The following is a 13,625-nucleotide window of genomic DNA, read 5'->3' on the forward strand; positions in this document are numbered from 1 at the left end:
TTGGTTCTGGGCCTGACGCCCAGGAATACACGTGAAAGGATTTTAATGAATGTTCTTTCAGGTAATAAATCACCAGGACTGTGGTGAACACCAGTGATAACTCTGCACGGGTTAAAGTGGGAGAGGTCCGGGAGGGAGGGGGTGGGTGGGCGAAAGACTTCGGGATAAAGGTTCACGTCCTGCTGTACGATTGATGGGGAGCTTGGAACTAAAGGAGTCCCAAGTACCAATGTCTGGGCATTGTGGAAGTAAACGAATATATATATCTGGAATTCATATATTTCAGAAGAAACTCGGATTTGCAAAGATGACCGAATCTATTTGGGGTTTCTGTTACTACTGAAGCAATATCGGCTCAATTGCAGCGGAGAACGGTTGAAGGTCCCAAAAATTGTAGGGCGGGAGGGTTATTACGTTTTGCGTTTTCAAAGTGCTCTGAATATAGCAATAGATTTTTTTTTCTTGTTGGCCTGCACAAGAGGAGGTGTGTGAGCAGATGGGGGAAGAGCAGAACCCAGATGATTTTTTTTTTAAATGTTAAATTTCACAGTCCATGAAGCTACCTTTGTAAGTTTGCTGGGCAATGCATTCAACACTTTTTGTCAACAATTAAAATACATCAGAAAATACCAAACCCTACTTCCTCCCTCCCTGTTCTACAAAAAAACAAATCCACTAAGCTTTTGTACAGCCTCATCTGTGGGTGAAGACAAATGTAATGTTTTAAGTGCAGTTGAGTGAAGACAGAAGTAATGCATCAAGTATGGCCAGGGTGCTTCAAATTGCCATGGAAATGCATGTTCATTTTGCCATCAGAGAGGGAGAACCCCACACACACACAAGTTTCCAGTGTGTCATGATATGGCCACCTGTGGTAGGTACCTATTGGCTAGCGTCTGTAATGCCACCAATCTTACCCCAAGCCCCACGAGCAATTTTGCAACGCTTTCAAAATAGTTGCAAATATTTGGGAGGCATGTAAAGTGATTAATGAACAATATGCGCATAAAGAACTTCGAGCTGCTTCAATATATACATTTTAAAAGAGATATATATGGACCTCTACTAGTTTTGAGATGTGACCCAGCTTTCAACAGCCCTAGATGGATGTGGGTTCCCAGCAGATGAAGCGCTCCCAAAAGCTGCTCTTAAGGTTGTTACATCTGGCTTCACCTTGGGCTACTCAGTTCCATTTCTTTAACATTTCTGTGCTTAATTCAAGGCCGTCAGTTTCACTGAGTTGTGATCAAGAGGAATGCTCTTGTGTAAAGGGAGAGACTTCGGGTCAAACAACACCTGTCAATTTATAACTTATAACCTCAGGCAGTCACATGTCAGGCATGAGAGAAGACCTTCCCCAAGAATGAGAGGTCCCAATTTGGATTAGAATTGTGGATTAGGGCTTTTTGTTTGTATCAGGAACTCCTTTGCATATTAGGCCATGCCCCACTGATGTAATCAATCCTCCAAGAGCTTACAATAGGCCCTACATCAGGGGTGTGCGGCCAAATATGCAAAGGAGTTCCTGATACAAAAAAAAAAAGCCCTGATTGCGGTGCAGCGAGAGAAAGGACTTCAGCCTCCCTTCTATATCATTTTCTTAACAGCCAATGGGCATTATTTGTTCTATTGGGGGATGCAGCCAATGGGTTACATGCAAATAGCATCCCTAGAGGAGTGTTGGGAAGTCCCTTTTTCCCCCTGCACTGTGGTCCTGATCTGAATCGGGGGCTCATGCACTGGAGTCCAGAGTCAGGTTGGAGTCAGGATTGTGGATCAGGGCTTTTTTTGTAACAGGAACTCCTTTGCCTATTAGGCCACACACCCCAATGTAGCCGATCCTCCTGGAGCTTACAGTAGGCCCTGTAAGAAGAGCCCTGTAAGCTCTTGGAGGACTGGCTACATCAGGGGTGTGTGGCCTAAAGGAATTCTTGCTACCAAAAAAGGTCTGAAAAATATCATCGCATGGAGTTTGGTTCTTAGAGAAAATTGAAAAATCAGCAGCATTTACTTTAGAGTAAGCATCCTCGGGGACTGAGAAGGGTGACCCAGCATAAAGCCATAAGACTTCTAGAGGAACCCAATTAAGTATAACGGCTGGAGCATATTCAATTATCCCAAGAGCATCACTCAACACAATTGCCTGGGCCCAGTGGTGTGCTGAAATGTATGCACACTGATGTCATTCATTGATGTGAATGATGAAGCCATTCCAGACAGCCAGTCTGGGAGGAATAGATTTTCCTTGTTTCCGTTTCTTCATTAGTCCATGAGTTTAAACTGCTATGCATTTCTCCTGAGTTTCCAATGTATGAATTCCAAATTCTAGAACTGATGTATGCATGGGCCAGTTTATTGCCCTCTTCATGCTCATCTGTGTACTGACACACCCACTTGTGTGTCAAACACTGCCAAAAAAAAAAAATCCATGCTCCATCAATGGCACGTATGCTCACATCAGGATTTGTTTTTTGGTGTTTTTTTTGCATAGCGATTCATGATGCACACGTGTGCTTTAGCGCATTGAGGGAAACACCACTCAAGAAGGATCTTGATGCAACCCTCTGTGCAATTGCATCAAGGTTACCTTTTTATCTTTTTTGCAGTGTTGTTTTTTTTTTCAGTACACAGCAGTGAGGTAGCGAGACAACTGGCACATCAGTGAGCTGAAAAAGTCTGCACAGAGCTCTGCGAAATCCAGCTCAAAAAGATTGGGGGAGGAGTAGAGAATTTCAAATCAATCAGTTCAGCTTCAGGAAAGAACTTGAGATGCTGAAAAACTGAAGAGGAAGAGAACTTTTGAAAGCATTTGGAGCAAAGACTGCAAAGAAAGAGATCTGTGCAAAGTGCTCCTGATGCTCCCAAATGTGATTATACATGTTCAAAATTCCACCAGCCCACTCAGTTAACAGTTAACTCCCATTCAAGAAGCCTGTCTTTGCTGAAAGAAGAGACTTCTGAATCAGCAGGAAGTGCCACTGTTAGCTGAGTGGATGATATGCATTGTGAAGAAACATTGCATCCAAGGTGAGCATGGATAGAGTGAAGACATTTTCCCTTCCTTGCCTTGCAAATATTTTTAGATGTCATCCTTTCCATCTTTCCTCCTGTTTCCACCCCCCTCTTCCTTTCACTGTGCCTCGATCTTTCTTTCTTTCTTTCTTTCTTTCTTTCTTTCTTTCTTTCTTTCTTTCTTTCTTTCTTTCTTTCTTTCTTTCCAGCAAATATCATGAGAGGAGTGGTCAGGAGGAGTGTGGCCAGATTCAAATATTTAGTATTTCTTCATAGGAATATTGAATTTTCTCCACAGTGTTTTATGTACACTGCTAACGTATGCAGAATTGGAACCAATCTCATAAAATATTCTGAATGAATCACTTCTTTCTCTCTCTCTTTCTTGTGTCCTTTGAGCTTTCCCTCCGAGTTGTGGGGCAGCTATGGGCTGACTCTTTGTGTACTGGTAGGGTTGCGCATGTTTTATTCTGTTGAGGAGCAGCTGAGAACAGAGGCAGAACAGAACGCCTCATGATAAACACACAGTGCCTTTATTGGGACCAGAACATGTTTCACAGTGCAAGATTTGTCTGCAGAAGGTTAAAAATGATGTAAAACAACGTAAAGGCGGTTTGGGGGTGTGTGTGTGTGAAGGTCTGGCGCTTGGGCCTGTTTCCTTCTGCTTAAAGACATTTGGGGACATCACTGTGGCTTAGGAGCCTCAGACCACAATACAAGATTCTGGTTGTGATCCCACCACTGCCACCAACTCATTAGAGCAAGCCAGTCTGGTTTTTCGCATTGAAATATTCCTCTTCTATTTTCACCCACATTTACAAGAGATAATTAGGAAGATAATTAAAAGCAGCAACAGCTCAACATCTCAGCAACAACTCAAGAATAACAATAGCTACTGCCTCTGTTTCTACTCCTTGCCACTCTGACCTGTGAGCGTGTTCCCTTAGTGGTATGGTACGTAGAATCATAGAGTTGGAAAGGACCTCCAAGGTCATCTAGCCCAACCCCCTGCCCAAGGCAGGAAACTCACAGATACTTTCCCCCATGTCCTCAGTAACCTCTGCTGCATGCCCAGAAGATGACCCCCCCAAAAAAACTCCTCAAGGATCCGTGGCCAAACTGGCCTAGAGAAAAATTTCTTCCTGACCCCAAAGTGGCGATCAGCATTTCTATAGATGTGTAAGAAAAAGCCACGAGAACTAAGCCCATCTCTCACACCAGGAAAAGGCTCCTTGGACCAAAGGAAAGTGCCACCACTGAGGGAACAGAAAGCCTTTGCAGGATCCCCCTTAAGAATTCCTGCCTTCCTCAGAGGGCTTTTGTAGGATTACTGAGGGAACATACATGAAGTGCTTGCTTGACCTATGTAAATACAGGGTGCTTTTTTTGGTAGCAGGAACCCTTTTGCATATTAGGCCACCCACCCCTGATGCAGCCAGTACTCCAAGAGCTTACAGTAGGCCCTGTACGAAAAGCCCTGTAAGCTCTTGGAGGATCGGCTACATCAGTGTGTGTGTGGCCTAATAGGCAAAGGAGTTCCTGCTACAAAAAAAAACCCACCCCTGTAGGAAGATGAAGAATAAGGAGGGAGGGAGAGCCAGGTCAAGGATCCTTGGAGGAAGCAGGATGATTTTGGAAGACAGTATAGATCCAGGGCTTTTGTTGTTGTTGTTGCAGGACCTCCTTTGCATATTAGGCCACACACCACTGATGTAGCCAATCCTCCCTTACAGGGGTGTTAGTACAGGGCCCACTGTAAATTCCAGGAGGATTAGCTACACCAGGGGTGTGTGGCCTAATATGCAAAGGAGGTCCTGCTACAAAAAAAAGCCCTGTGTAGATCAGTGGTCTTCAGCCCATGGGTCAGGAAGCCCCTCAGGTGGGTTGTTGAGAGCCACTCTTGAGCCACTGTTTTTGAATGCTTTTTAAGAAAGATCTGCTCATATGGATGCATACACAGGCAGCAAAAGCCACCAAAAACAACCTCTTTTGAGAGCCAGTTTGGTGTAGTGGTTAAGTGTGCGGACTCTTATCTGCAAGAACCGGGTTTGATTCCCCACTCCTCCACTTGCACCTGCTGGAATGGCCTTGGATCAGCCATAGCTCTGGCAGAGGTTGTCCTTGAAAGGGCAGCTGCTGTGAGAGTCCTCTCCAGCCCCACCCACCTCACAGGGTGTCTGTTGTGGGGGGAGAAGATCTACGAAATTGTAAGCCACTCTGAATCTCTGATTCAAGGAGAAGGGCGAGGTATAAATCTGCAATTCTTCTTCTTCCTTCATTGGCATATTAGGCCACATCCCTGACACCAAGCCAGCCGGGACTGCCTTCCTGTGCGTTCCTGCTCAAAAAAAGCCCCAGCTGTCAGCCACTTTGAGCTTCACCAAAAAAAGAAAGGGAACAAAAAAAGATGTGTTTTTAAATTAAACAACTCTATTGGGATGGGGGCCAGGACTCCCACAGGCACATGTGAGTCTGTCCTTTCTAAAATAACACTTTTTCGGTTTTATATGGGGTGCTTATTTTGATTCCTGGCATCTTCAGTTCCTTTTCTTTCTGCTATACCCTGTCTCTGCCAGTTTTGGGGCTAGTCTGTTGTCTGTGTCATTGGTCTGTAATCGACACGCACACACAAACAGACACACACAGCTCTCCTGACAATGCTGTTAATGTAACCACCACCAGCAGCACAAAAAAAAGTGGCACGAAGAAACAGAAAACAGAACTTCTGCACCTTCAACCTGACTAAGGTCCTGGGATGGCTGGCCTGTGTGGCTGTGGAAATGCACCCCAAGCAGCCATTTGATGGCTGTTTGCTGCCATCTAGTGAGCAATGGATGTATGAGTTGCCCTTTCCTATGTGTATGAAGAGAGAGAGCCGGGAAGGCAATTCAAGGCAGGGTTGCCAGGTCTGACTCAAGAAATATCTGGGGACTTTGGGGGTGGAGCCACGAGACTTTGGGGGTGGAGCCAGGAGGAAGGGTGTGACAAGCACGACTGAACTCTGAAGGGAATTCTGGCAATCACATTTGAAGGAAATGCCTGCACGCCTTTTAAATGCCTTCCCTCCATCTGGAAATAAGGAAGGATAGGGGCGCCTTCTTTGGAAGCTCATAGAAATGACCCCCTGGTCCAATCTTTTTGAAACTTGAGGGGTGTTTTGAGAAGAGGCACTGAATGCTGTGCTGGAAATCTGGTGCCTTTACCTCAAAAAACAGCCCCTCCCCAAGCCCCAGATACCCACAGATTAGGGTTGCCAAGTCCAATTTAAGAAATATCTGGGGACTTTGGGGGTGGAGCCAGGAGACTTTGGGGGTGGAGCCAGGAGACATTAGGGGTGGAGCCAAGATCAAGGGTGTGACAAGCATAATTGAACTCCAAAGGGAGTTCTGGCCATCACATTTAAAGGGACAACACACCTTTCCAATTCCTTCCTTCCATAGGAAATAATGAAGGATAGAGGCACCTTCTTTTGGGGCTCATAGAATTGGACCCCCTGGTCCAATCTTTTTGAAACTTGGGGGTATTTTGGGGAGAGACACTAGATGTTATACTGAAAATTTGGTGCATCTACCCCAAAAAGCAGCCCCCCCAGAGCCCCGGATACCCGCGGATCAATTCTCCATGATTTTCTATGGGAATAAATCTCCATAGGGAATAACAGAGTTCCCAGCAGACATTTCCCTCCCCTCCCCCCGCTTTCTGATGACCCTGAAGCAGGGGGAGGGCCTCCAAACTGGGGGATCCCCTGCCCGCACCTGGGGATTGGCGACCCTACCACAGATCAATTCTTCATTATACCTTATGGGAATCAGCCTCCATAGGGTATAATGGAGTGCCCAGCAGACATTTCCCTTCCTCCCCCCCCACTTTCTGATGACCCTGAAGTGGGGATAGGGCCTCCAAACTGGGGGGTCCCCTGCCCCACCTGGGGATTGGTAACCCTATTCATCACTAATTCACATTTTTAGATCTCATAAGAGGGTTGCCAGTTTCCAGGCAATGGCTGGAGATTGCTTGTGATTTCAGCTGAATACCAGGTGACATAGATCAGCTCCCCTGGAGAAAATGGCTGCTTTGGAGGGTGGACTCTGTGGCATTCTACTCCGTTGAATCCTCTCCCCTCCACAAACCTCACCCTTCTCAGGCTCCATCCCTAAAATCTCCAGGAGGCTTGATAGGGGTTTACATCTGAAGGATGCCGAAAAACAGGACAGTTAAGAATTTTTTCTCTCCCCTAACAGCAGAATTGAAGTCATTCAGTAGTTGACCTATGGAACTCACTGCCAGAAGATGTGGTCACTGGCATAGATGGATTTAAAAGAGAGTCAGACAGGTTTGTTGGAGGATGCATCTATCACTGGGTATTAACCAGGGCTTCTTTTTTTTTTTTGTAGAAAAAGCCCAGCAGGGACTCACTTGCATATTAGGCCACACCCACTGACACCAAGCCAGCCAGAACTGCATTCCTGTGTGTTCCTGCTCAGAAAAAAGAGCTATCATGACCCGTCTTAGCCAGTGAGGGGTAGTGCTTAAGAGCAACAGACTCAAAAATTAAATAAAATAAAGAGCACTTGACTCTAACCTGCTCTTAACCATGATGGAAGAAGAGAAGGTTTTTATATCCAATTTTACTCTACCTGAAGGAGTCTCAAAGTGGCTTACCATTGCCTTGCCTTCCTGTCCCTTCCTGTGAGGTAGGTGGGGCTGAGGGGGCTCTGAGAGAACTGGGACTGCCCGAAGGGCACCTAGCTGGCTTCATGTGGAGGAGGAGGGGGGAATCCAACCCAGTGTTTAGGGTTGCCAATCCCCAGGTAGGGGATCCCCTGTTTTGGAGGCTCTCCCCCAGCTTCAGAGTCGTCAGAAAGCGGGGGGAGGGGAGGGGAGGGGAATGTCTGCTGGGAACTCTGTTATTCCCTATGGAGATTTATTCCCATAGAAAATCATGGAGAATTGATCTGTGGGTATCTGGGGCTCTGGGGGGGGCTGTTTTTTGGGGTAGAGGCATCAAATTTTCAGTATAGCATCTAGTGCCTCTCCCCAAAATACCCCCCAAGTTTCAAAAAGATTGGACTAGAGGGTCCAATTCTATGAGCCCCAAAAGAAGGTATCCCTATCCTTCATGATTTCCTATGGCAGGAAAGCATTGAAAAGGTGTGCAGTCCCTTTAAATGTGATGGCCAGAACTCTCTTTGGAGTTATGCTTGTCACAGCCTTGATCTTGGCTCCACCCCTAATGTCTCTTGGCTCCACCCCCAAAGTCCCCAGATATTTCTTAAATTGGACTTGGAACCCTACCAGTGTTCCAGATGAGAGTCCAGCGCTCTTAACCACTACACTATGCTGGCTTAACTGACAGGCACCTTGTGAAGCAGGTGGGGCTGAGAGAGTTTTGAGAGAACTGTGATTGGCCCAAGGTCACCCAGCAGGCTTCACGTGGAGGAGGAGTCGGGAATCAAACCCAGTTCTCCAGATTAGAGTCCGGTGCTCTTTATTTTATTCTATTCTATTTTTGAGTTTGTTGCTCTTAAGCACTATCCCACACTGACTATGAGAGGTAATGATAGCTGAATGAGTCCTCTCGGTTCAGAGGTGGAATGCCTCTGGTTAGTCAGAAGCCAGAGGATGGTCCACAGGTGACATCTTCGACCATCTTCTTGTGGGCTTCCTTGCAACATCTGGCTGGCTGCTATCAGTGACCAGGTGCTGGACTGGATGGACCATAGTTCTGATCTGTCCGGGCTTCTCTTACCTCGGAATGGCAGAGTGCCCTGAAGTCATGACAAAGTCCTTCCAAGCAACAAAGATTAATCTGCAAAATATGCAACTGCCAATTGTGCTTTCAGCAGTTTTATAATTGGATTATACAGCTCACAGAGGCACAGAGAGGCCCACTAGTGGCTATCTGCCAAAATGGCTAATCAGAACCTCCATATTCAAAGGCAATGTATCCTTGAACACCATTCATTAGGGGCAAAGAACAGAAAGGCCTGTCACTTTTGAGACTTGGTTGTGGGCATCTTGGAGGCATCTAAGTGGGTGGCATCATTCCCTCTACACTGAGGGAGCATTGTGAGGAAAAATTCTACTTTGTGAGCTACTGGCGTTAAAATTGTGAGCTACATCATAAATTAGTTTGTGCTGGGGCTGTTTTTTCTAAGTTAAGACAAAAACATGAGAGCTGAAGGCTAAAAAACTGTGAGCTAGCTCACACTACCTCAGAGGGAACACTGGTGGGCAGTATTGTGGGTGCCTGGTTTGTAGGTGCACATATGCGCCAAAACATGTACGTTTTACAAGCAAGATCCAAGTGGGCAGCCATGTTGGTCTGAAGCAGCAGAACAAAGTAGGAGTCCAGTTGGACCTTTACGACCAACAAAGTTTCACAGAAGTGAAATCAAAGTGGGGATTCTCAGCTCATGGAGGAGATATTCAAAATGGTCCTTTCTTCACCAATTATGTCACCACCTAGGAATTCATCACTCAAAATGCTCCATCCGCTTGACTTATTCCTGACCACTAGGATGTAAGGGTATAAGAAGAATCCTGGCGGATCAGACCAGTGGTTCATCTAGTCCAACATCCTGTCTCACACAGTGGCCAACCAGTTCCTCTGGAGGGCCAACAACAAGGCAGAAAGGCCAAGGGCGCCGCTTAAGAACATAAGAGCCCTGCTGGATCAGACCAGTGGTCCATCTTGTCCAGCATCATGTCTCACACAGTGGCCATTTCTGGATGGCCAGTAACAGGGCATAGAAGCTGAGGCCTTCCCCTGAGGTTGCCTCCTGGCTCTGGGATTCAGAAGATTAGTGCCTTTGAACATGGAGGTTCCCTTCTGTCACCATGGCTAGTAGCCAGTGATCTTCAGGGCTTTATCAATCAATTTATTTGTATCCCGCCCTCCCCGCCAAAGCAGGCGCAGGGTGGCTAACAACATAATCAATACAAAATTTTTACAGGTATTTGAACATAACTAGTTAACACATTAATTAAAATTCTACTAAAACTCTAAAATCAATAAAATCATTAAAATTAACATATCGGTGCTATTATATAGATTCCACTAGCAGTTTCCCTTTAGTCGGTCAAGGCCAGTTGAAAAAGTGTGGTCTTGCAGGCCCTGCGGAACTGTTCGAATTCCCGCAGGGCCCGCAGATCCTCCAGAAGCTGGTTCCATAGGCGTGGAGCCATTATTTGTAGCAGGAACTCATTTGCATATTAGGCCACACACCCCTGATGTAGCCAATCCTCCAAGAGCTTACAGGGCTCTTAGTACAGGGCCTACTGGAAGCTCTAGGAGGATTGGCTACATCAGGGGTGTGTGGCCTAATATGCAAAGGAGGTCCTGCTAGAATTCCTTACAGGGCTCTTCGTACAGGGCCTACTGGAAGCTCCAGGAGGATTGGCTACATCACGGGGTGTGGCCTAATATGCAAAGGAGGTCCTGCTAGAATTCCTTACAGGGCTCTTTGTACAGGGCCTACTGCAAGCACCAGGAGGACTGGCTACATCAGGGGTGTGTGGCCTAATATGCAAAGGAGGTCCTGCTAGAATTCCTTACAGGGCTCTTTGTACAGGGCCTACTGGAAGCTCCAGGAGAATTGGCTACATCAGGGGTATGTGGCCTAATATGCAAAGGAGTTCCTGCAAAGAAGTTCCTACAAAGAAAAACCCTGCCTATCTTTCATGAATATATCTCATCCCCTTTAAAATTGTCTGTTCTTGTGGCCATCACTACATCCTCCAGCAGCAAATTCCACATTTTTATCACTCTCTGTGTAATGAAGAGAGCCCATCCTGAATCTACTGCCCATCAGTTTCATCGGATGCCCTCGAGTTATCGTATTTTGGGAGAAGGAGAAAAATAGCTCTTTGTGAACTCTCTCCATCTCATGCATAATTTTATAAACCTCTACCATGGGGTTGCCAGGTCCAACTCAAGAAATATCTGGGGACTTTGGGGGTGGAGCCAGGAGCAAGGGTGTGACAAGCATGATTGAACCCCAAAAGGAGTTCTGGCCCTCACGTTTAAAGGGAGCAGGCTCCTTTTAAATGTCTTTCTTCCATAGGAAATAATGGAGGATAGGGGCACCTTCTTTGGGAACTCACAGAATTGGATCCTCTGGTTCAATCTTTTTGAAACTTGGGGGGGTATTTTGAGGAGAGTCACTGGATGCTATGAAAAAACAGGCCCTCTGGAGCCCAAGATACCCACAGAGCAATTCTTCAATACTCAGCAGACATTCCCCCTCTCCCCACCCCCCTGCTTTCTGATGACCTTGAAGCAGGGTGAGGGCCTCCAGACCAGGAGATTCCCTGTCCCCACCTGGAGATTGGCAACCCTACTCTATCATGACCCCCTCTTAGTCATCTCTTCAGACTCTTCAGCCTGTCTTCAGAGGGAAGGAGCTCCGACCCTCTAACCATCTTGGTTGCCTCCTCGGTACTTTTTCTAGCTCTGCAATGTCCTTTTGGAGAGAACAATGACCAGAACTGTACATAGTATTCAAATGAGGCCACACCATAGACTTACACAGAGGTATTCTAATATTGGCCGTTTTATCTTTGATTTCTTTCCTTAAGACCCCTAACACAGAGTGCCTTTTTTCACTGCACCAAGTGCAAAAACAACCAAATCCACTGTAGCTCTACAATTGCAATCAAGATTATTATCTATAATAGTAACTATTTCAGTCTCTTCTTTATGTCAAATGATAAATACACAGTCAAGGATCAGCAACTGGTGACGATGCGGCCACGACACGAATGGAAAAACTCAAACGCGAAGTCCTTACAATCCCAATATAAATCCGATAGTCCCAAAGACTCAAAAATTGCTGCAAAGGATTGTCTCCAAGGTCTCAATAACATCCATAAGCCAGCGACAACATGTATCCGGACTTTAAACACATTTCCTATATCTTCTTCCTGGTCTTGCTTGTTTCCCGTGTATAATTGGAACCAATGCCAAAAATAAGGCTTTTGATGCAGTTTAAATCATTGTCTTGCAATTCCAAAAGACAGGGCTTTTTCTGTAGCAGGAACTCCTTTGCATATTAGGCCATACACCCCTGATGTAGCCAGTCCTCCTGGAGCTTACAGGAGGCCCTGTACTAAGAGCTCTGTAAGCTCTTGGAGGATTGGCTACATCAGGGGTGTGTGGCCTAATATGCAAAAGAGTGTCAAGCATGGTAGAATTCCACTGGTAATTAATTGTTTTAGGGTCCTCCATAAAGCTGGCCTGTGAAGTATCATGGAGGACCAAAGCCTATTAACTCTGTTATTCTTTCCCCCCTCCCCCTCTTGCTTTATTGCTTGTGAAGTAGAGTAGACAGAAACGAAACTAACTTGAGAAAGAATAATCAGCACCTTCCCATACATTCTTGTACGGGAGTGTAGAACATCTGGAAAAGCAAGAACGGAGTACTGATAACGCTGTGAGAATGTAGACATTTATGATAGTTTATGTGTTAGAGCTCATCCCTCGCCCCCACCTTTTGGAATCCTTTGCAGTATGCCTTAAAAGTATTGTGTCAATGTATCTTTAGCATCACTCTCAAATCCTGTTCCAGAGGAAAGTATCGGTCTATCAATAAATGTAGTTTTGTATCGAACATGACTCGTCATTGAAACCGCATGCTTGACAAAGAGTTCCTGCTACAAAAAAAGCCCTGCCAAAAGGCACACCGGGTTGACATTTTGAGCTCCCCACTAAGACCGCAAGACCTGTTTCCTTCTCAGTTTCGTGTTTGGAAAAGCAGACGTGAATGGAATTTGCAGAAACATTCCATAATGATATGAAAAGATTGTTGTGAAAGTAAGACTGAATGAATGAGACATACTGAAATGCCAATGTAGATTTTCGGCACTACTTACCTACTACATGTTATATTGGAGAAGACAGTCCCTGGAAGAAGGGCTCTGAGGCTCGAAGCGGGTTTTGGACCGGTTCTCTTGGTCATTGGACTTTATTCATTATTACAAATAGGTTTGGACATTGGTCACAGAAAAAACAGTACATCCATGTATTGTGGATGGAGAATTTTATGTATGACCTCTCGTAGTTTGTATATTTTGTACTATTTTGACTTGTTACAGAATACAGATCTTGTAACAATTAGTTGTTATATAATTTCTACACGGAGTGAGGTTGGGCATTTCCTTCTCAGAGAGCCGGTTTGGTGTAGTGGTTAAGTGTGCGGACTCTTATCTGGGAGAACCAGGTTTGATTCCCCACTCCTCCACTTGCACCTGCTGGAATGGCCTTGAGTCAGCCATAGCTCTGGCAGAGGTTGTCCTTGAAAGGGCAGCTGTTGTGAGAGCCCTCTCCAGCCCCACCCACCTCACAGGGTGTCTGTTGTGGGGGAGGAAGGTAAAGGAAATTGTGAGCCGCTCTGAGACTCTTTGGAGTGGAGGGCGGGATATAAATCCAATATCTTCTTCAGTCTCAGCAAGTTCAGACCTCATTTGCCTAGAGTTGAAGTTAGAATTTTTTTCTTGTCCCAGTGTGCATCACCTTACAGATTCCTGCTCCTGTATCTCCATTAACAAAAGCACTGAAAGATGCTAAACCAACTAAACACTAGAAACACTTTGCTCCGTATTTCTCTATTTAG

The sequence above is a fragment of the Heteronotia binoei genome, chromosome 2 (genome assembly GCF_032191835.1).
Source record: "Heteronotia binoei isolate CCM8104 ecotype False Entrance Well chromosome 2, APGP_CSIRO_Hbin_v1, whole genome shotgun sequence".
Lineage (NCBI taxonomy): Eukaryota > Metazoa > Chordata > Lepidosauria > Squamata > Gekkonidae > Heteronotia > Heteronotia binoei.